Here is a 23,501-nt window from a genome sequence, read left to right on the forward strand (position 1 = left end):
GCAGGCTTCTATAACCTCTGAGGGAAGGACAGTGCTTCTCACTGCTTTGTATACATTTCCTGATGTGTTGGCAGGGACAAATACTGAGGTAGATCAGTTACCAGCATTAGAGGAGGCAAGTAGAGCACCTGGGTCCATTTAGGTCTATTTAATGTCAGTGTATATCTTTTTGGAGATGGAGTGGACCCAGCTGAGTCTCGAGGCTAGGTCAACTAAAGCATTCACTACAGAGATTTGTGTTTGACTCCATGGACACACATTAAACTTATGATGGGCTGGTCATCATTTAACAACAAACATCTTTTATTTAATTAATTTATTTATGTGTTTTATAGAGCGCGAACTTGACCCATTAGGGTATCAGAGCGCTTTACAGGAGAGCAAAACGATATACAGACAGATTTAGAATCAACCAATTACAGCTCGAGTAGCAGTGTGGTGAGAAGTATATAGGGTAAAGAGGAGCATGTATTTACAGTTTACGTAACCAATTACACAAGTGGGATACCATATTTGCAGAGTACGTTTTCAGTTGTTCTAACCAGGTCTCAAGTTTCTGATGTTTCGGGAGACCCGGTAGTCAGAAGGGAGGTAGTCGGCCGCCATACTTAGTGCCATAAAAGTAGTTAAGGCAATGTTAGACAAGAAATTTGCCCATAAGGAAGGTTTTTGCATCCTTTCTGAAACGAGTCAGTGAGGAGATTCTTCTGATGTCGGGTGGGAGAGAGTTCCATATTCTAGGAGCAGCCCCTGAGAAGGCCCGATTGTAAGTTTTTTTTTCCAAAATCGTGCAGGTTGGAGCAGGAGATCTCTGGCGGATCTGGAGTTTCTGGTTCCTCCGGAGTGTGGTAAATAATTTTCCTTTACCGGGACTTAATTTGATACGGAAACATAATAAAACAGCTCAGTAAAATGAGAGGCAGAATCCGTGGTATTAGAGGTTCGGAATGGGCTTTATTCCAATGAACGATTATAATCGGTTGCTCCAAGTTCCATCACCACGGAGGTTCAGGAAGTGAAGTACATACATTATTGACAAGAAATGACTTTTATAGTACATACATTACAATGAAGCGAATGCAGTAGGCGTAACAATTGATAAGGAAAATGACGATTTATCTGCGTAACCAAAAATGGGTGTAATAAGGAGTAAAAAGGAACATAATTGGTTATGATGTCATATATAGGTGGATCTATAAGATAATACTTGGCATAGATGCGCGCGCAGCAGCATGACGTATGATTGACGTGCAACTAGGGGGTGAAGGGGACTTGACATTTAGCTCTACATGTGGAGACAAGAAGTCTGGGGGGTCAAGTCAACCTAATCCCAAATCATATCTAACATCCTATGTTTAAAGAACTATGTTATCCACGAAAGAAGGACTCTCGGACAGAATCTATTCTATACTGACTGTGCGTGCGTGTACAAGCGTCTAAGTGCCTACACTAAATGCGAGGGGATAGGAATATTCCATGGTAACAGGGCTATGAATTACTTGCATAAAGACAGTGAAGCCGGGCCTTTTGCTTGGTAACTGGAAGAATGTTTACTTAAACTACTAGGCAGGAATGCATCGGCTGAGGGGGAAGCAGATAATTCGAAGGTGAAATACAGTTCTTGGCAGAGAATAGGCTGATGTCAGGCTTCGTGAGCCGCGCAGAGAATGAGACAAAGTTCATGGTCACAGATGCAGGCTCAGACTGGAGCTTTCAGAGGCAGAAGGCAAGAAGAGTTTGATGACAGAATCAGGGCCTACTTGCCTGGACTGTAAAATGGCATAAGTGAACCATATAAAGCCGGTGGCTTTTCATACTTAGGAATGGAATATCCGGCCTATTCATGGCGGATCTGACTGAGGACATGTTGACGGTGGACGCACATGTGTTTGCGTCTTCATAACTGGAACTGGAGGAAACATACATGTACTTGTAACATGCACATAGAACCGTTGGGGTCCAAGATAGGGGACATAACTGACCAGAAAAATCCATATTTCCACATTCCCTCCTTGTCCCCTACTTGCCCGTTAAGAGATATCAATCTTCATTAATCCATTGATCTGTTCATATAGCATCATTTGTTCTTCTTTCTTCTTCCGGGATCTTGAATGAAAATCTTGATGTGGAATGCACGATGTGGCACACAGACCACAGATCGCTGGTCCACATTGTAGACATAGACAGCAACTGAATAGTATGAGAAGGCCAATACCTAGGAAGGATAGAACTCTCCATCCCCAGGCTGATATCACACTCCAAAACCAACTGGACCAAGTCCAAGTGCCTGGGTTCTGGTGTATCTGGCTTACAATCTTATGAAGGCGAGTTATAGCTTTATATACAGATGGCGAATTTTCTGGTATGAATACGCAGCAGCTTGATCCGATGACCCTACAAGCTCCGCCCCTATCAGCCAGGATGACGTCAAGGACAAGACGATTTTGAAGCACAACAATCCGCATAGCAGACTGCTCTTCTGTTAAATTGCCTAGGGCGGAAATAGTTTCATTCACTACTGCTTCAAGGGTTCTAGTTAATCTACGTATCAGCTTACTATTAGTGACAGTACCTATATAGGGAAAGATGCCTTTATTGAAATCTGTGTATTTTTCCCATGCTGTTTCAGTGTAATCGACAATTGGGAGATCTCTCCGCTCTCTGTTGTGTACTAAATGAATATTTCTATAATAATCAGGAGGAGCTAGGAAAACAGGTGGCAAAAGGAATGCAATGTAGCAGGTACCATCCCAATCTAGAGGCAGACGCATATATGCAGTCTGACCACATATAAAGTAGGAGTGGCGATAAGCTCTAAATGAAGATTTGCCTTGATCACTGAATTCTACTATAGTAGTGCATTTACTATGGCCCATATGTATGGAACCAACCTTTCTTACACATAATTCGCCCTTCGCTGGGAATACTGACATTATTGGTAAAACTAGTTCAACTTCGGATACGACATTTAGAATCATGAGATTAGGTGTAAAATTACCTAATCCATATACTTCATTTTCTAGATCAGTTCCTGTTCTTTTGGGGCGACCCTCCTTGTCAGGGTAGCAGACCTTGAGTAAAACTAGGTTCAGGTTTCCCCATACCCACTGATCTTGGTAAACTGCTGTGTCTGAGTCTATGGAATTGATTAAACTAAACCATGCTCCACAGGAGCCATTATGTGTAAATGGGTGTGGAAAGAATGGCAGGACTCCTTCATAATTCTGATAGGGAGGGAGCCGACCACACACCCAACAATTGGTGGCATTACTAGTCTGATGGGAATGATGTAACATACTAATGAAAGTGTTATTGCGCAGCGCAAGTCTATAAGACATTTCATGCGGCGGTAGGTCACTAAAAGAATGTTCTGCGGTAACATTGTAAACGTTTCTGGCAATAGGGTAATATATGTGCAACAATATACTTGCAGTAATTATTAAAAGACTTAAGGAAAACAAGATTATTAATGTCACTATGCAATGGCTACGCAGTGATTTACAGTACGCCTGTCGTTTCAACATTTTCCGCGACTGTCCATGATTCAGGTCTAGAGGATACATGTCAGAGACAAATTCAACCGCTTCACCTTGGAGAGGACTTAAACAATTAAATTGTCTGACGTTCTAGGCCTCAATTTTACTTTATAGAGTTCGGTTTTAGTCTTTTCAACCAAAGGAAGTTTTGAATCAGTCTGTGAGGGAGTGCAGGGCACAATGTCTATATCCGAGGATAGTCCATGAAATTTCTTGATATGACTTGAATGAATCCAGCCCTTGCGGCCCTCGATCTTCACGGCTGTCCTTGTAGTGAGCAGAACCAACTTGGGTGTCTTCCACCTGGGCTCCAGCTGAGTCTTTCGGTCGAAATTTCTCACAAATACGAGATCACCCGGAACTACGTCATGGGGTTTCACCTCAGTGTTGTCGGGAAAGGCTGCAGCTACCTGTGAACGACAAGATTGTAGTGCAGACATCAAGGAAGCCAAGTAATCTGTCAGCATATTACAGTCAACATCAGTTATTTTGCGTGGTATAGGCGTCCCCCACATATTTGGTGGTCTGCCAAAGATCACCTCATACGGGGATAGCCCTGTTCGAGAGTGTGCGACCATTCTTGTGAAAAAGAGTGCAACTGGTAGTGCTACTACCCAGTCAACACCTTTCTCCCTGCATATTTTGGACAATCTAATTTTCAGTGTCTGATTATGTCTTTCTACGAGACCTGCTGCTTCGGGGTGTCGGACACAGTGGAATTTCCACTGATATCCTAACAGAAGTGAAACGTGTTTCATTAATTCGGATGAGAACGGCTGGCCGTTATCTGAGTAGACAACACGTGGTAAACCGTATCGTGGGAACAATTCTCGAACCAACTGTTTGGCAGTAGTCGGGGCAGTGTAATCTGAAACCGGGTATGCCTCCGTCCAACGGGACAGAGCGCAGACAACTACGAGAACATATTTGAATCCTCGACATCGTTCCATCTGGATATAATCCATCTGGAGCACTTCAAAAGGGTGATCAGGAGGATGAAATCCACCCTGTTCTACGGGAACGCTTTTTCCTGGGTTAAACTGACAACAGATCATACAGGTACGGACCTTTTGTTTGGCTGCTGCTCGCAAATGTTTATTGAACCAAATGTGTTGAATGCTGTCTAGCATAGCTTTTTCTCCGAGATGTGCTGGACTATGTGTAGTGTTAATTATAACTTGGACCATTGAATCAGGAAGGAACCACACAGACTTTTCCTTCATCATCCATCCTTGGTCCGTTTGGATCCCTCCTAATTCAGTCCATTTCTTTATTTCATCTGGTGTAGCATGTGTCTGTATGTCAATTACGTCAAGAGTAGGATCTTTAACTGTCATACAATGTGTCGGCATCGGGACTATTGTCTTTGTCATGTCGGATGTTTGTGTTTGAGCAGTCTGTTTAGCTGTTCTGTCAGCTAAATCATTGCCTTGAGAAATGATATCAGTAACTTTCGTATGAGCTTTACATTTCATAATTGATATTGCAGTCGGTAGATGTATTGCATCTAATAAGGCATGAATGAGGGGTCCGTGCTGAATGTGGGCACCGTGGGAAGTTAAATAACCTCTCTCTCGCCACAGCACGCCGAAGTCATGTACAACTCCGAATGCATAACGTGAATCAGTGTATATGTTGACTTTTTTATTCGTGGCTTGAATACAGGCTTGTGTCAGAGCGATGAGCTCTGCGGCTTGAGCTGACAAAGTATTTATACGATTAGTTTCAATGACTTCAGTATCTGTTGTGACTGCGTAAGCAGCCACTAATTCTCCTGTATTTGTTCTCATACATGAACCATCTATATACAATGTCAGATCTGGGTCTGACAATGGGACATCGGTTAAGTCTTGTCTGGGTTTCGTCGTTATAGTAATAACTTCAATACAGTCATGGGCTAGTGGGTCTGTTCCGGTTACTGGCAAAAGTGTGGCAGGATTCAATGTGTTACAGCGTCTGATTTCTATATGTGGCTGAAACAATGTAAGTTCGTACCCTGTAAGTCGCGCTATAGTCAAGTGTTGTGTTTGCGTTCTATTTACAAGAACCTCTACTGCATGTGGTACTTGAACTGTCAATGGATGTCCTAACACTATGGCATCGCTTTGTCTGATTGCTAAAGCTGTCGCTGCTACTGATTTTAGGCATGCAGGCAAAGCCTGAGCTACGGGATCTAATGTACTAGAAAAATAAGCACATGGTTTGTGTGCTCCTGCTTGTTCCTGTGTGAGTACTGACAAGGCAGTACCTTCGCGTTCTGTAACAAAGAGTGTGAACTGTTTTCTGTAACATGGCGTTGCTAAAACAGGTGCTTGACATAAAGCTTTCTTTAGGCTTTCAAAAGCTTGTGTATGTTCCTGAGTCCAAGGGAGAACAGTCGATGTGGCTGCCTCCTGTGTTGTCAACTGAATGAGTGGTTTTGCTAGAAATGCGTATTGCGGGATCCACTGTCTACAGTATGAAGTGAGGCCTATGAAAGCCCGCACCTCCTTTTGTGTCTTGGGTATTTGCATGTTAGCTATTAACTGAATGCGGTCGGGTGTAAGCTGCCTTCCCTCCTTGGACAGCGAGTGTCCAAGATAAATAACTCGCTGGACACAGAATTGCAGCTTAGAAGGGGACACCTTGTGCCCCTTTTCGGCTAGAAATTGTAAAACTGTCAGTGATGCTTTCTCACATTCCGGTTCACTTCTCGCGGTGATCAACAGATCATCGACGTATTGAAGCAGAGCAGTGTTAACTGGCATGTGGATACTGTCAAGTTCTCGTTTCAGTGCTTGGCTATAGATGCTGGGGCTTTCTGTAAATCCTTGAGGTGCGCGTGAGAATTTAAAGCTACGCCCATTTAAACTAAATCCGAACAAATATTGGCTTTCCGGATCTATTGGGACGCTGAAAAAGGCATTCTTGAGATCGATTACAGTAAAGAATGTCGCTTCGGAATCAATGGCTGTCAGTAATGACGAGATATCTGGGACCACAGGGAATTGTGGCACAATGCATTTGTTTAACTCGCGCAGATCAATAACCAATCGATATACTGGCGGGGCCTTTGGATCTGTTCGTTTAAGAATCGGAATTATCGGTGAATTACATACATTGGAGTCGGTTTCCACAACCACTCCTTGGGTAATAAGTTCGTCAATGATTTGTAGTAAAGCCACTACAGCATCTGGTGGTAACTTGTATTGTCGCATTCGTGGTAGCACCACTCCTGCCTTTAATGTGACTCGATATGGTGTAATATTCATGCAACCAACATCAGTAGGGCCTTGTGCCCATAGATGTGTAGGTAATGTCTGTAGTCGGGAATCCATGTCTCTAGACACATAGTGACCTTTAAAATCACGTAAAAACAATCTTACTCCTTCCGGGGAACAACATATTATGGCTCCTAGAGCTTTCAGCGTTTTTATTCCTAATAGATTTTCTGGACATGATTTAGTAAGCAATAAATCGGTAGTTCGGGTCAAAGGTCCTATCGTAAGTGGGAGAGGCTGTGACACTTCATTAACAATAGGCTTTCCTGAAAAACCAAGGGAAATATTCTGTGAGCCTGAGAGGGGTGCCCCTGGAACTTCACTACGTTTTATTGTTGTTCGACTTGCCCCTGTATCGAGTAGAAATTTTCTATCTTGGCCTAATAATTCACTATGTATATAAGGTCCTTCTTGATCTACAGGGATCTCGATAAGGGGTAAGTCAACTTCCCTCTCTAGGCTTTTTCATGCGTAACGCTGGTACTCAGGATATTCATACTGTGCGGTCTGATACATTTGTCGTGTTATTGTCTGTGTGGCAGCAACAGGCAACGGTGGTGCAGCTGGCACAAACTGTATTGGCTGTTGTGCGGCTGGCATGGCCTGGGCATGTTGCAGAGCTCCTTGTTCATTCTGATCTTGTCTGAGTGGCCGTGATCTTTCTTGTGTTTTACCTATGGCGATATTATGTTTTAAAACTGGACAGTCGTGTACGTAATGACCTGGCTTTTTACAATAATTGCATGTCCCTTTTACAGGTCCTGCTGAATCGGAATGTGTCATACCCTTTTTATGTCCTTCAGCTGGAACTGTCTGGGAAACTAGCATTTTCATTTTCGTGTCTTTCATGCGTCTGTGTTCATGTTCTTGTTCCTCTCTAATTCTATTGTGATGGTACTGTAACATTTGTAACATTTGTGATGGAGTGTTACCTTGCCAGGTACTCTCGAATTTTAATACTCTATTCTTTACTTGGGGCAGGGCATTTTCCACTAATTTTGTTACAAACAGATGTGGGTATGATTCGCTACTTGCTTTTATGCCACTATTTATACCAAAACATTTTTCAAATCGGGCATAGTAATCACTAGTGTCTTCATCTTGCTTCTGTTTACAGGCTGAAATTGTACCCCAATCTTCCTTTTTCGTAGTTAATAAACGTGGCAGTACCTGTACTAATAAACCTGGTAGTGCTTTAGTTTTATCCCCAAGTCCTACTCCTGCAGTTCGGGCCTTTTCTTCTGCTTCTAATGCTGACCATTCTATCTTTTGGTCTCCTACCTCCCACTCTTTTTCCTTGAGTTTTTCGTAAATGCCAGCAGGCATCAATACCTTCAGTATTGTCATAATGTCGGGATAGGTATACTCTCCCATGAGTAACATGTCTTTAATTTCTCGGTGAAAACCCGCTGGGTCTTTGTCATGACTGGGTACCACTTTCTTCATTTGTAACAATTCTATTTTCGATATGGGCGTATATACAAATACGCGTTTAAACTCATTGTCCTCGCCCTTTATTGGGTGCACTTCTCGTAAGGGATTCTGTCTATCCATGTAATACGTGGTTCTTTCCTTGACGGGTAATGAGACACGGTCTGAACATACAAAAAGAATATACTGCTTTCTTGATTCTAGAATTTCTTTAATTAATTTAGTACCTGAACCTCTCCATTTATTCATAAGTAATTCAGTCAATATATCAGGTAAGGGACCAGGGTCCGAATGCTGACTCTGATATAGTATAATGAGTTGTTGAATCATATAAATCCCAGCTAACCTCTGTTCATCTGGGGTGAGATTCAAAAACGTGCGTGCTACTGTATCATCACTATATTTTCCGGGACTGTCCACCCAATGGACAGCTGCCCTGGCTAAATCTTGTTCATCCATAGAATCGAGAAAATGATAACCCCTTCGTTCTCGGAGTAGTTTGTCGGCGGTTTGGAACGAATGCTCGTTAGACCTTATATTAATTATAGGTATTTGGAATTCCTGTTATTATCTGGACATATCGGACGTATCGGGTCAATAAGACATCTATTACTATTACAAGATCTTCCTCTTCCTACATAGGCTATGGTGCCTGACTGTCCTGTGGGCAGTCCTGATCCTTCCTCCTCGTTTTGTTCGAACTCATCTACCGCTAATCTTTCTTCGTGTAGGCGTTCTATTTCTTTACGGATCTTTCGGCACATGGCTATTATACAATTTTGTTTATCATGTCTACCTTCCGATATATTCTGGCTCCATCTGGTAAGAATTTGCATTGCTTCCGGGTCTACCCCCGGTCGGTCTTCATTTCTGATCACACAATTTATAAGGAAACGCAACAGTTCCCCCTGTATCTCTACTTTCTGGTATTCCATAGCTCTGTTAATACATTCTGGATCTCGCCCTGTTTGGACAAAATGGTATATTTTATCTAGATGTGCAGTCATTCCTGGTAATTTCCCTAAATACACTGCGGCTCGTCTGATACGCAATGATGCTAGGGTCATTTCGTCCTCTTTTCCGGGCACAGGGTCATATCTGCAATCTATAAGAAGTTCCTTAAGCGTACGGGCACTTATGAGTTTGGGTGTACGTGAATGTGCTGACTCTTGAAAAGTAAGTTTATTTATTCTGGGTGGCGTAGAAAAAATATTGGTAGCACCTCCCGTAGCCCCATCTGGGGTGTCGGGTGTGAAAGGATTCGTTGAACGTGATACAGCAACTATAGGTGTGGACACAGCTATAGAAGCAGCTGTAGGAGCAGATGTAGAGACAGATGTGCTTGCCGGAACTTGTTGCTGTAGAGATACGGGTACCGGATCTTGGCGTTGAACCTCCCTGATAGGTGGTCTATGTGGGGCGGAATTAGCATACTCGGGAGCTGCGTCATCTAAATATGAGGAAAGAAAAACATCTTCTGCGGTTCTAGGATGTCCCTTAGGATGTACCTTTATTGGGAATAATGGGGGTGGCAAGTCTTTCGGTATCTCTGGAGTAGCCTTAGGTAATCCTTCGGCCAGAAGGGGATACATACCATTCATAAGGGCATTCCTTTGTCTATCTACTTGTTCTGATTTCACTCGGATACCCTCCTCAATTAATAGATTTTCTCGGACTTTATTAGAATTCTCTTTACTCTTCTCTTCCTGTCTACGTGCTTTTTCTGTTCGTCTATGTGATTCCTTACGCCATAATTCAATGGCATCTTTCTGTGACTGTCTGACTTTCCTTTTCCATAACTCTTCTTCTACTTTCATGATGCACTCTGCATCCCAGGTTCCCGCTGTGGGCCACCTCTGACTTTCTGGTAATTCCTTGGTGTAGTCTATCCATAAATCAAGAAATAATATAGCGTCTAAGCCATGTTTGTGATACATGAAGTGCCCTGGAGTATCCCTAGGAGGAATAGGAACGGCTTCTTCGAGTACCCCTTTTCTTGTAGTGATCTGTCTTAGTTTCGAAAAGAACGGCATATTGGCAACTGATCCGATACTTAATCTTGAACACACTTAATACAAAAGCACAATAATGAACAACCATTCATACCACAATATGCAGGACGTTTTTAAACACATTAAACATTAAACATTAAACCTTTAACTGAAACAACAATGATGATCGTCTGCATAACTAATCACCAAGCATAATTCTTGACAATAACTAGATACTTCGGAAATACTTGATATACTGCTAAACAGTACAGATACACTGCTAAAACAGTGCAGACCGGATTTGTGTACCCAAACCCGTCTTGACCGGCACAACCTATGTGCACGTCAGAAATGCCTCCCCAGTAATGGTACTCACCGGGTAGCTTCGGAAACGGAAGGCCTCGGAAACTGGACTTGGACCGGACTGGACTCGACTTGGGACTTCGGAAACTGGTGGGCCTCTGTATACCTCGGATCTTGCTCTCTCAGCTAGGCTCTGGTCGGGATACTTCGCACTTCTCACCACCTCGTCTGGGTGTTGATCGCAGCCTCAGTCGCCCCCGCTTGACCGGAGGGAGATACAGGAAATCCTGCTGGTACGCGTTATTGTCCGTCCAGCTGTGGCAGGAGACCGGGCCTGCAACTCACCGCCGGCGCGTGAGATGAGAAAGTGTCCCTGTTCGGGCGCCATTCATGTGGTAAATAATTTTCCTTTACCGGGTCTTAATTTGATACGGAAACATAATAAAACAGCTCAGTAAAATGAGAGGCAGAATCCGTGGTATTAGAGGTTCGGAATGGGCTTTATTCCAATGAACGATTATAATCGGTTGCTCCAAGTTCCATCACCACGGAGGTTCAGGAAGTGAAGTACATACATTATTGACAAGAAATGACTTTTATAGTACATACATTACAATGAAGCGAATGCAGTAGGCGTAACAATTGATAAGGAAAATGACGATTTATCTGCGTAACCAAAAATGGGTGTAATAAGGAGTAAAAAGGAACATAATTGGTTATGATGTCATATATAGGTGGATCTATAAGATAATACTTGGCATAGATGCGCGCGCAGCAGCATGACGTATGATTGACGTGCAACTAGGGGGTGAAGGGGACTTGACATTTAGCTCTACATGTGGAGACAAGAAGTCTGGGGGGTCAAGTCAACCTAATCCCAAATCATATCTAACATCCTATGTTTAAAGAACTATGTTATCCACGAAAGAAGGACTCTCGGACAGAATCTATTCTATACTGACTGTGCGTGCGTGTACAAGCGTCTAAGTGCCTACACTAAATGCGAGGGGATAGGAATATTCCATGGTAACAGGGCTATGAATTACTTGCATAAAGACAGTGAAGCCGGGCCTTTTGCTTGGTAACTGGAAGAATGTTTACTTAAACTACTAGGCAGGAATGCATCGGCTGAGGGGGAAGCAGATAATTCGAAGGTGAAATACAGTTCTTGGCAGAGAATAGGCTGATGTCAGGCTTCGTGAGCCGCGCAGAGAATGAGACAAAGTTCATGGTCACAGATGCAGGCTCAGACTGGAGCTTTCAGAGGCAGAAGGCAAGAAGAGTTTGATGACAGAATCAGGGCCTACTTGCCTGGACTGTAAAATGGCATAAGTGAACCATATAAAGCCGGTGGCTTTTCATACTTAGGAATGGAATATCCGGCCTATTCATGGCGGATCTGACTGAGGACATGTTGACGGTGGACGCACATGTGTTTGCGTCTTCATAACTGGAACTGGAGGAAACATACATGTACTTGTAACATGCACATAGAACCGTTGGGGTCCAAGATAGGGGACATAACTGACCAGAAAAATCCATATTTCCACAGGAGATCACGAGTTTCTGTGTCAGATATGAAGGGGAGTTAGAGAGTAAAGCTTTGTGCGTGATGCAAGCTAGTTTGAGCTGTATTCTTGCCTCCAGGGGAAGCCAGTTGAGAGCTTTCAGGTGTGGGGAAATATGATCGTATTTCCTTGTGCTGGTAAGTAGTCTGGAGGCCGCATTGAGGCAGGCTTTAACATATGTTCTCTGTAAATATTGGCAAGAGATCCGCAGGGGTAAACATCTGCCCTACACCTCTATTTATATTTTATGTTTAGTCCTTGGCAGTGGTGTAGCAGCCCATGACCAATCAGAGTTTGACCATTTATCCAGTTCAGACAATAAGACAAAGAGGTTGTGGCAAGGTTTCTTGGCAAGGAACCCCCTGCCCTTCTTCCAGAATGTACTGTAGTTGCCAATATCTATGAAGCACTTGCCACATCAAACATCTGAGAGCTTGTGCTAGTGAGAAACAAGTGTTACCCTGAACCATGTCCTTGAGACAAATGAAACAAAAGAGGAGCGGAAGAAGAGCAAGATAGGATGAAGATGTCCAGGCCATTCCCTTATGGCAGCAGCCATCCTCCATTATGCACTCACCACCAGTTTAAAACGATGTTTGTAAACAAGTAGGAGTACTTATAATGATGGATGCAATAAAGGTGATTGTGAACCATCCGCTATGTCCATTCATTTTGATGCTAAATAGGAATGAGCTCACTACCTACTTAACCTGTAATCTTGAATGGTCTATAACTCAAGATCTGAAGGAGAAATGGTAGGGACAACCTGTTTTATTTTTCTAAAAAAACCCTTTCTCACCAACCTCGTTGGTGACATGCTTCATCATTGAGTTCCTACCCTGGTCGCTAAATTCTTCCAGGGTGTGCTGTGATTCCTGATTATATCCGTAATTACAGTCAACATGTTTCAGCCATCACCCCTAAGTGCCCCCGTGGGTCAATGTGGCTTTAGTCAGACCACAAAAGAAGATTGCATGAACCCTAAGGCTCCAAGGGGCCTCCGCTTCACCTTGAACTCATTGGAAATCCTGCATATTAATGCAATTAGGAATACAAGGTGAATCGGAGGTTGAGATGCCGTGACCAAAGTGTGACGTCAGGTTTCACCCCTTCGGAGCCACCCAAATAGTGAAGAAATACTACACTACTAAAGTAGTTGCAAAAAGTGACCATTTCCATGTAGAAGTAGTCACAAGAAGTGACAATTTCCATGTAGGTTTGTAAATTCAAGCTTACTTCACATGCCATAGGGTGCATGCAATCTTCCTTTCTAGTCCTAATGAAAGCCAATCCGTATTGACCCACAGAGTCACTTAGGAGAGATGGCTGAAACATGTTGAAATTAAAAAGGGATATAAGAAATCAAGACAATCTCACAGGTATCAACCACTATTTTAAAAATGTGTTTAGGGTCTCCTAAAAATACCCCTTGAGGTAGGAGACCCTGGGTCAATTATAAGTCACATACACTTGCACCACACACAAGAAAACCAGCTCTGCTGTACGCAGGCACCTCAGCACACCATGGAAGCATTCGGCTAGGAGATTGGGAACCCAATGATGAAGCATGTCAGCAAATAGGTTGGTGAATGAAGGTTCTTTAAATAAAAACCTTGGGTTTCTCCTCAGGATTTTGAATTACAGACCTCTCAAGATTACAGGTTAAGGAGGTAGTGAGCTCATTCTAATTTGTTTTTTTAGTATAGCGGGGGAAGGAGAACGAGTTCCCATTCTTCTCTCTCTCTTCTTTGTTGATTACATTCGTTTTGGTCCTCATGGTCATTGTAGCAAAAACCATGCAAATAATGTTTTAATGTCCACCTCCATAAAAGTAAATCAGACTCAGACAGTTTGCTGTATCTTAGAAGGGGAGGCTAGTAGACCTCTCTTCTGGATGCAGCTCCTGCACTCCAAAATTCTATAATGCTGCTACTAGCCAGTGCATGTGTATGTGGGGTTTATTGGTGCTACCCCTTTTATGGCAGAATGGGTTGACAAATTGAGGGTTGTCTCAAACTATGCAAACAGCAGTTGTGTCCCTGTGGAGCACCCATTTTGCAATTAAGTGGTTAGAGGTCCCTTTGGATGCAGGTTCAATTCTTAAAGCTCACCCATGCCATATTAGACCTGAAGCAGGATAGTACTTGTAAGAGAGTAGGTTACTAGTTGAGAGGGATGCGAACCCTACTCAAGTAATTACCCACAATCCCTGTCAGGTTAAACCCATAAGTTACTCAATAAACATGTGCCTAACCCTCTGGTAGCTTGGCACAAAGCACCCAGATTTAACCTAGAGGAAATGTGCAAAAGTCTTTATTCAGCACTCAAATGGTAATAAAGCAAAAATACAACACAGGAAAAATCCCAAATTGATTAAAAAAAAATAAAGTGATTTTTAATAAATATTATGGCAGCAAAATAACAATAATTCAAGAAGTAGAAGTGGAGTTATGCATTTTTTAAATTGTAGGTAAAATAGAGCCAGGAAGCACAAACCTCCAGTCATGGTTATCTTGTCGTGCCGGACTGAGTCAAAGTCAAAATTTCAGGCTGAGCATGTAGGAACGCAGGTCAGATACCAGGACCAGGTTTGTTCTGGTGGAAATTTACATTCTAACTCAGTCCAGTTTTGTATGAGGGGCCTACATTACATTGTTATTGTAAAGAGCTGGTTGAGGCTAGACCGCAAGGAGATCATTGTTGGCCTGAAGAGCTGGTTACCAGTCGTAGCTTTGATGTGGTAGGAAATGTGATGTGGTTATTGTTGACATAAAAAGCACCCTGTGGGTGAAGTCCAGAGCCTGTAGCTAGGGAGGCAGCATCTGCTGTTGGATGCAGGTCCCACATTGACCTTGATAAAGTTTGTTTGCATTTTTGAAGAGGCTTGTGATGGATATTTTTTGATGCAAAGATCCCGGAACCTTTGGATTTTCATCTTGCAGATTGTAGGTGGGAGGAGTACACTCACACTAGCCAATGGTTCAGGACATGTTCGGGCACCTTCTGGGGGGTCAGGACTCACTCTAGCAGAGGGCAACTGCAGGATCCGGGAAGGTAAGATGGTGGTCAGCGCGGCAGTTGCAGGGAAGGCCTCTGAAAGTTTGTTGTGTCCATGTAGCTCGAATTGGAGGTTTGCCAATGTCTGGGGCAATTCCACACCAAAGGTGGTCAGGTCTAATAGTTTTTTCTTCCAAAAGTCTAGACCAATTAATCAATTGGATGTCCTTAAGACTATCCACATTCCCATGGGAATTTTCAGCATCCTGGTCAACATTGAAATTCAATAACTACAAACATTTTGGCACTGGAGAAGTTTGACATTGACAATTCCATGGCTATCAGCTATTCCAAATGCTGGTGGTTGGTTTTAATAGTAATAAAAATTCCAAACAAGCATGATCGGATCTTTTCTAAGCTGACAAAATTGCAAAACACTCTGAGACAAGCACTACTCAGTTCTGCTCCCTGGGTATCAACCAACAACTAATAAAAATCACTGGATCTTATCATTCCTTCTCATTGAGTTGGGATAGGATTGTTATATTGCTATCATTAAAAGCATCGGTCTTCACAATAAAGGACTGATGGAAGTTGACAAATGTCTAAACATAGGTCTGTGTTGTTGGGGGTTTCCCATTGTACGGAGGCCTGAAACTTTTCCTTGAGAAGTCAAATTTTTCACCAGCCACTTAGTGCAAAAGACAGACCACTGAACTTTGCCCAGTCTCGCCGGTTTATCTTCAGAGTGAACTTTACATTTTTCTGTGCCTGTAACACCTTCTTGAGGTGTACAAGGTGATCTGCCCAGGAATCACTTGACACCACTATACAATCTAGATAAGTATATAGAATGCATCCAGATTAATCAGGATGTGATTCTTCAACCTGTGAAAGGTGGCAGGTGTACTTTTTACATGCCTTTTGGGTTGGAGAATGCAGCCTTCTACTTAGGACCAAGCATCCGGGCAACCTGACTATACCCACCAGCTCCAAAAAGGAGCCATCCCCAAAGGATCAATGAACTTGTAAACTCATAGAATTGGGCTGCATATCAGATTTTCTGACAATATTTGGTTTTCTGCATAGCACATTGAAGCAATTTTCTGTCAACGTTTACGCTAGCAAAAACACCACTGTGTAAGTTCTCAATAACTCTTAAGTCAAGTATGACGGTGACATTCACCTTGATTCTCTTCTTGACTTTGTCTGCTATCTTGGCAGTCTTTGAACGTATGAGTAGACTGTCTTCTGCGTGAATGCTGTGGCTTCATGATGGCGAAGCATTACGCATCAAAGAGAAGAGTCCACTAAACTGCCCTGAGAGGGACTTAGAACTTGATTTAAAGTTTAGCTGTCAGGTTAGTCCATCACAATGTGGATACCAGGTATAGCGCCGAGATGCCCCAGGGTGAGTCGCGCGCTCTAGAAATAACCATAACATAACAAAATAACCATAACATAACAAATATCCTGTGTGCCTTATTGCAAGTGTCATAGGTTATAGTACACTTGTGATAAGGTGGATGAGATATCCTTCATGTTGTGATTTAATCACCCATCCACCAAACTCGAAATCAGGCCCTACGACTCCTCTTTTTGCTCAGCTGTTAAATTGGAGAGTGTCACTCCCTCCACTGAACATCTTGCACTGGGTCTTGCATGTCAGGAAGCTCACTCCTGTCTCATATATGAGAACTGTGTATTCCACCCACTGGTTGTAGAGGTTGAGCCTGTTCACATGGAACTCTATGGAAAGAAAATAAATGACATCACTGATTGTTTTCAAAATAATGTAGATCCTGGTCCATTTTTTCTAAAGCACACATAGTTATTGGCTCCATGATCAGGACTTATCAGCACTCCTGTTACCCACTGAGTGTGGACTTTTGATTATATCAACACTAATTGATAAGGTACTTAGCTGTCTTGGAGGTTATTTTTTTCTTTATGCATTAGTTGGGCTATTGTCTTCTAATGTTTCATCACATAATCAAACATATTACTAGTGGGAGATCTTGAGATTCCCTTGTAAGACTAATTTATAAGAATGAGGAGACACTAGATAGTGTTTAAAAATTAGCTTGAAGAGAATGAAATGAAGGCTGTTGTATTGGCTCCTCCCTGTAGGTAAAACATGGACATTTTAACTGGATGTTCCACCTCTAGCTTAATGTAGTTTCTAGACTTCCTTTCACGGAGTTTTGTTGAACTGCTCAACCAGTCAATTTTTCTGAGGATGGTATGAGGTGGAAAACATGTATTTCACACTACACTCATCTAACATGGCTCTCTGTACACACATTATTTCTTTGGGAAAAACAGTATAACTGCCCTAAAGGGCACCAGCTTCGTCTAGGATAGGTATTCTTCTAAAGGGCATTGCTTTGGTTACATAGTGGCAAGGTTCACCACAATAAATATATACTAGTGTTACAACTAGTATATATACACTAATTATGTGCATATGTGTATATATGTTAACTAATATGCACAACATTTACAACTGTGTTGAATCATCTCTGGCTGCTGTTTCTAGCTTCATTGTATTACAAAAGTGTTTCTTTTTAAGAAGTATTTTATTGTTTAGGATCATCTTACAATGCCATATTGTATACAGTGTGTTAAACAGGGGCATTGATTTACCATAAATATTTATATATTTTAAGATATAGAGTGACGTATAAATTATGCAAAACAAGAAGCAGAGAACTCTGGGTAGTTCTTAAGTTCTTTCTTTGCATAATTTATGCGTCACTATATGCCTGAAAGGGAATTGTTTTTACTTATACTGGGTGCTCCCTTGCGTCTGGACAAAGCTATACCTCTCTGAAGAGTTCTAATGAGAGCGAAACACATGTCAGGGGTTGCTTTTATTCATTTCAGGTTGGCTTGTAAGATTTTACCAATCCAAAGCTGTAATACTGTGCCTGGAGTGATAAAAGGCTTCGGCCATTTTACAGCTCGGCAAGGATAGCACTGTGCTAATCCTACGCTTAAAGACTTTGATAGAAAAGCAGACATTTGAGGTGAGCAAATTTAGAGTGTCGCTCGTGTTGACAGTGCTCCATACTGGAGCTTCTTTCCACCTCAACTTGAGAACTACCCAGAGTTTTCTGCTTCTTTCTTCTCTTTTTCTTCCTTTTTTGCATATTTCAAGATATGAAGTGTTTTGTCTTAACAAAAACATACACCTCACTGTGACATTGACATCTTTTTTCCAACTGATGATCGTGCTGTATTGTACACTGACTCAACCTACCACCGCCTGTATTGAACTACCCATTCATCAACAGCTATCCAGAGATTTCCTTCTGTGGCAAACCAAGTACCCAGTCACCTGGTGAGTTCAAACACCAACAATTTTACTATATTTTTACTCTGTTATTCTTGCAACTGTAAGGATTGATGAAAAAGCTTGACATAACATTCCCTCTGACAGACTCAGTAACTTTTTTCATTTGTTACATTGCTGCTAGTGGTAGATCATGTTTCATTTCTCTTGAATTTGAGTTTTCCAAAATGAGTATCTAGGATTCTCATGAGAAGACATATTGAAGAAAATAATATTTTCAGAAATGTATGTAGCGACACATGAACATCTAGTTTGTTCTTCTCTCAGATCCTGGACATCTGGATTCACTTAGAACTGGCCACTACACTTTCTCACTCTTTTCCTTGCTTGTCCTAATGAGGGTGGTGAACTATTATTATTCTTTGAACACAAAGGAAACATGGCCAGGAGAAATGTATTTCTGGAGTAAGTTTGTAATGTGTGGATGTGTGTGTGTGTAGGTGTGTGTGTGCACACACAGCAGGAGTCTCTGCTCGTTTTTTTTTTTTAAGTTGTAAGAAACTAAGTACCTGCTTTGACAACCCTAGTCCTGTGTTACTAGTACAAGTGCTACTCTTAATGTGTATTCGTACACGTAAAGTGTGAAAAAAAGTAATGTGTTTCCTCCACAAATCATGTGGAAAATCTACTTTTTATGCAGAGAGGACCAATATTTAGGTAATTAAAAGCAGCTCTGACACTTCATGTTAGACAGACTTGAAGTAGAACCTTGTAATAGATGAGCCTTAAGACGAGTCCAAAGAACAAATGATATTTAGAAGACTTCCTGAGTGGCTTTGGGGCAAGTCTATAGTCTTGTTGTTGTATTCGTTCCTGTATATAACCAAATGCAGTTTATTATCTAGGAATTCTGATTAAAATGAAGAAACTGTATACCTACATAGAATAAAACACCATTTAGAGAAAACAATGCCCTCTATTGGATACCTGGCACATTACCAGTATCAATTGCATTTAAATCACTTCATGTTGAGGCTGGTATTGCCAGGCCCATTGCACTAGAGGCATAACACTGACTTAGTCACCTTCCAGCTTAGCACTTTCATGAATTCTTAATGCCACTGGTTCGTTCTTGTTCAGGATATACCCTATCAGTTGATTCGTTTTGCTGGAAGAACGAAGACTGACAATGATGTACAGTTTGCGATAAAATAAGACAGATAATCATGTCACAGTGTAAGTGCTGTGACCAGGAGAGCAACCACATCATTTAAAAGATCTGCTGAGCACACAAGCACCTAAAACCTCCTCATGTTTTCTCGAGATACCTCATGTGCTGTTAATGCTTCAATGTACTTGTGCATCTTCATGATGAACATCCCACCAAGACGAAAACCAGTACAATCTTGGCACCCTCCTTGCTGACCAGCTTTCCTATTATCTTGGAATAATGAGTGCAGCTAAACAACACATTGCCTGCTCAATATTGAATGGTTTGTCGGGTTAGTCCTGGGATGTAGTAAGTAAGATGTCACCTGGAGATTTCAAAATGTGGCTCTATTATTAGCCAAACATTGAATTCTAATTTTGGGCAATATGTAATTCACGGCTGGTCCACTGTGGAAAAGAGACTTTATTGAGAAGTCCATTCCTGGAGATCACTTACAATTGAAACTGATTATCAATAGGTGCAAAGAATGTGATCAGGTGTGGTTATCTGTCTTGATTAATGTACAATCAAAGTTCCAGCTGGGTACTCTGATTTAATGCATCGTTGAATTCCGAATCTTTTTGTAAGGTCAACCGTATCGCATAACTACCTTTAAGACCACATCCTGATCCAGGGCAATTGACCATTCATGCTCTGAAATGACACCCTTGGTGATGACAGAAAGGTCACTAACAACCATTTCATCATCATCAATATCTTCATCATGCTCATGCTCACTCAAAGGTTATCTAGAAAGACAATTTGCCCTTATATTCTTGATTCCAGTTATATACTCAATATGACAAAAAAACACTTGTAATCTAAATTGTGACTTGGCAATTCTGGGTGTAGATCTACCTGCTCCCTTGGTGGTAAAGAGATCAACTAAAGGTGTGTGATCCCTACAAACAACAAACTCCACTTCCCATAAGTAGTGACTAAAATTAGTAACACCCCACCAACACACCAACGCTTTGAGCTCCAGCTTGGCAATGAAGAATAAGCACCTCTGAGGCCACAACTTCTTCTTTGCCGTTCCCTCTCTATAATAAAATTGCATCTAACCCATGTTAACTGGAATCTGTCACCACAATACTAGAGTCACTGGTGCCAAAAGGTTTGGGGGGTATGGCTTACAATTTTTTATTGCACTGAACTCATGCAAGGACTATTCACTCGAAAGAAAGTTCCCCCCATTGTTTAATAAACGCTGCATCAAATGTTCCTCTTTAGCACACATGGGAATGAACCAGAAATTAATTTCCATCAAACTCATGAAAAACTGCAACTGATCCTCATTCTCTGGCACCTCCACAATAGTCTTCGCCAGGTTTTCCTTATGCTCAATACTAAGTTCAGAACTTTGACCATTTGACCCTGTAATTTTCTGCGACTAAATAAATTATGTATTTGGGAACTTGTGCTAAGTTTGCTAATGTATTGACTTGCATTTGTCAACAACAAGAAATGTGGTTTTTTTATTGGTGATATATAATAAAATATCAGTGAAGAAAAATGTAGACAGGGGAGTGGGAAGATGTGTGAATATCCACGATGCTCTTTCTTGCCAAATCATGACCGAGGCCAAAAGATCACTTTTCCTAAAGCTCAAGGCTGTTTAATAAGTAAAACATGGTGGCAGTGTCAGGCAATTGAGGGAAACTCATTACTTTTATTTTATAAAGTGCATGCCATTAGTCACTAATAAAACTGCAGAGGCACTACAAGCAGGGAAGAATCAGAGAATAAATATGTTTGATTGCAGAATTAACACAAACAGAACAAAAGTATTGAGATTGAATGTCTGCCTATGCAGACTCAGAAATCATCATAAAAATTGTGAGAATTTATCATATAGAAAAGCGGGTCACAAAGGTTACAAGTATTATTGATCTGTAAATAGCACAGTAAAACAACTACATTAACTGCAGTTTCCTCGATGCTTTGAATGTGTGATCACAGATCGCAGATGAGTGTGACTCACAGATTTTGATTCTTTGTAACATGTATAGGGAAGAGGACATCAGACCCTAACGCAGAACCTTGCACCATCTATGAAGGCTTTGGCCAAAGGTACCGGTTTGTCAAGGTGTAGAAATGAAAAAGACTGTTTTTAATATTTCATTTTTGTTGGGTAGCTACACGGAAACATACATTTTTGCACACAAAAATATAGTGGAAGCTTAGAACCATCAAACCAATCAGTCAACCAGCCCATAGATTTAATACTTAATCTATTCTATTTTAGCTTTTCATCCTTAGCAAAAATCCCCAGAAGCCAAACTTTATTTTCTTTATTGTTCTGTTTAAAAAAACTTCAGTCCAACAAATAGTAAACATGCAAAAAGCATTCAACAAAATGGGAGGTAGCAATGGTAGTTCTTATTATTATCAGAGAGAAATTAGAGATATGGGGTATTAAAACATTGCCTATTTCAAAGCTTATATACATCTTTCAAGCACTGCCAATTGAAACAGACAGTGGTATATTTCAGGCTTTGCAAAGACTATGCTTGACATTGTGTGGCAAAGTAAAGCTGAAAGGTGCTCCCTCAAAACTTTTAATGCACATTGGCATGAAGGAGGATAGATACTCCCTAATATATGGTCTTATCATTGGACATCACAGTTAAGTATACTGAGAAAGTGGTCTCAAAAGGTATTTGGTCTTCATTAGGTACACATAGACCAGGCATTGGCCGGGATAACTTTGCAGAATGTGATATGGCACTGCAAATCAGTGAGACAACAGAGAGTGTTGTAGTGAAGTATATTAGGGGCCATGCTGAGTCTCCATTTTTGATTTTGCATTTTAGCTTGACATCTTTTTCTAATGGTCACTTTTTACATGTGTTTACATTAACATGATAATTTACTGAGAAGCTACTATATGTAGAACCAAACACAAGGCTAGCGGTGGCCCTCTAGAACAGCACCGGTTTTGAAAATTACCCAATATCAGTTATGGTGATATAATTCAATCACCGCAAGTGTGCAAACTTGGTAGACACCCGCCAGCACAATGTCGTTCCAAAAAACTGGAAGATATATGTACAATCACCAAACCAAATGCACCACTTAAACACTGTAAGTTAAATCATATTCAGATTCTTGAGTAGTTTTATGTTTTTACAAAAGATCCACTTTTATTTTGCGATAATTTTTACACTTAAAAATCAAAGTTTTCCAGAACAGCCGGAACAGCCGACGCGTTTCGTCCACCAAAGGACTTCTTCAGGGCTGTAACAGATATATACAAAGACGTATTGAAAACTTTGTTTTAACAAACAGACAAAACACAAGTTGACATAAAAAAATGCTTAGGATAACATCTAGGTGTTACCAGGCACATATACAAATATTTTCTTAAAAAGGTTATTCAAACCCACACAGAACAAACATGACAAACTAAGAATGAGCCATTACATGTGGAAATCTATAAATTACAATATACAACAATAGTTTAAATAAGAGAGAAATGCATAGAATCAGTATACATATAATCATCTGTGAAAGGCTTATGGTCAAAAAAACTTTTTTTTTTGTGTATCAGAGCACTCCTCTCAAAATGTCTCGTCCTCAGTCTGGTTAAATTATCTGCCAAAACGAGAAAAGATGACCAAGGGAAGAGAATGAAAAAGAATTACAGAAGTAAGTATAAAAAAGTCTGAAAAAAGGGGGGGGAGGAGAAAGGATAGGATGGTAGTGAAGAGGTAACGCAGGAAAAACACTGCCAAATGTCAAAAAAATCTAAACGGCCATGCCAGCACGATGAGAATATAAAATATATATACACCAAGCGAAAATAATCAGTGTGACGTGAAAGGTATCTCCATAGATGGTTCTTGATCTTATGTTTTCAACACCAGTGCCGATATACCCAGTGATGAAATCTAGGGTCAATGTATCT

The sequence above is a fragment of the Triturus cristatus genome, chromosome 2_2, assembly GCF_964204655.1.
Source record: "Triturus cristatus chromosome 2_2, aTriCri1.1, whole genome shotgun sequence".
NCBI classification, from domain to species: Eukaryota; Metazoa; Chordata; class Amphibia; order Caudata; family Salamandridae; genus Triturus; species Triturus cristatus.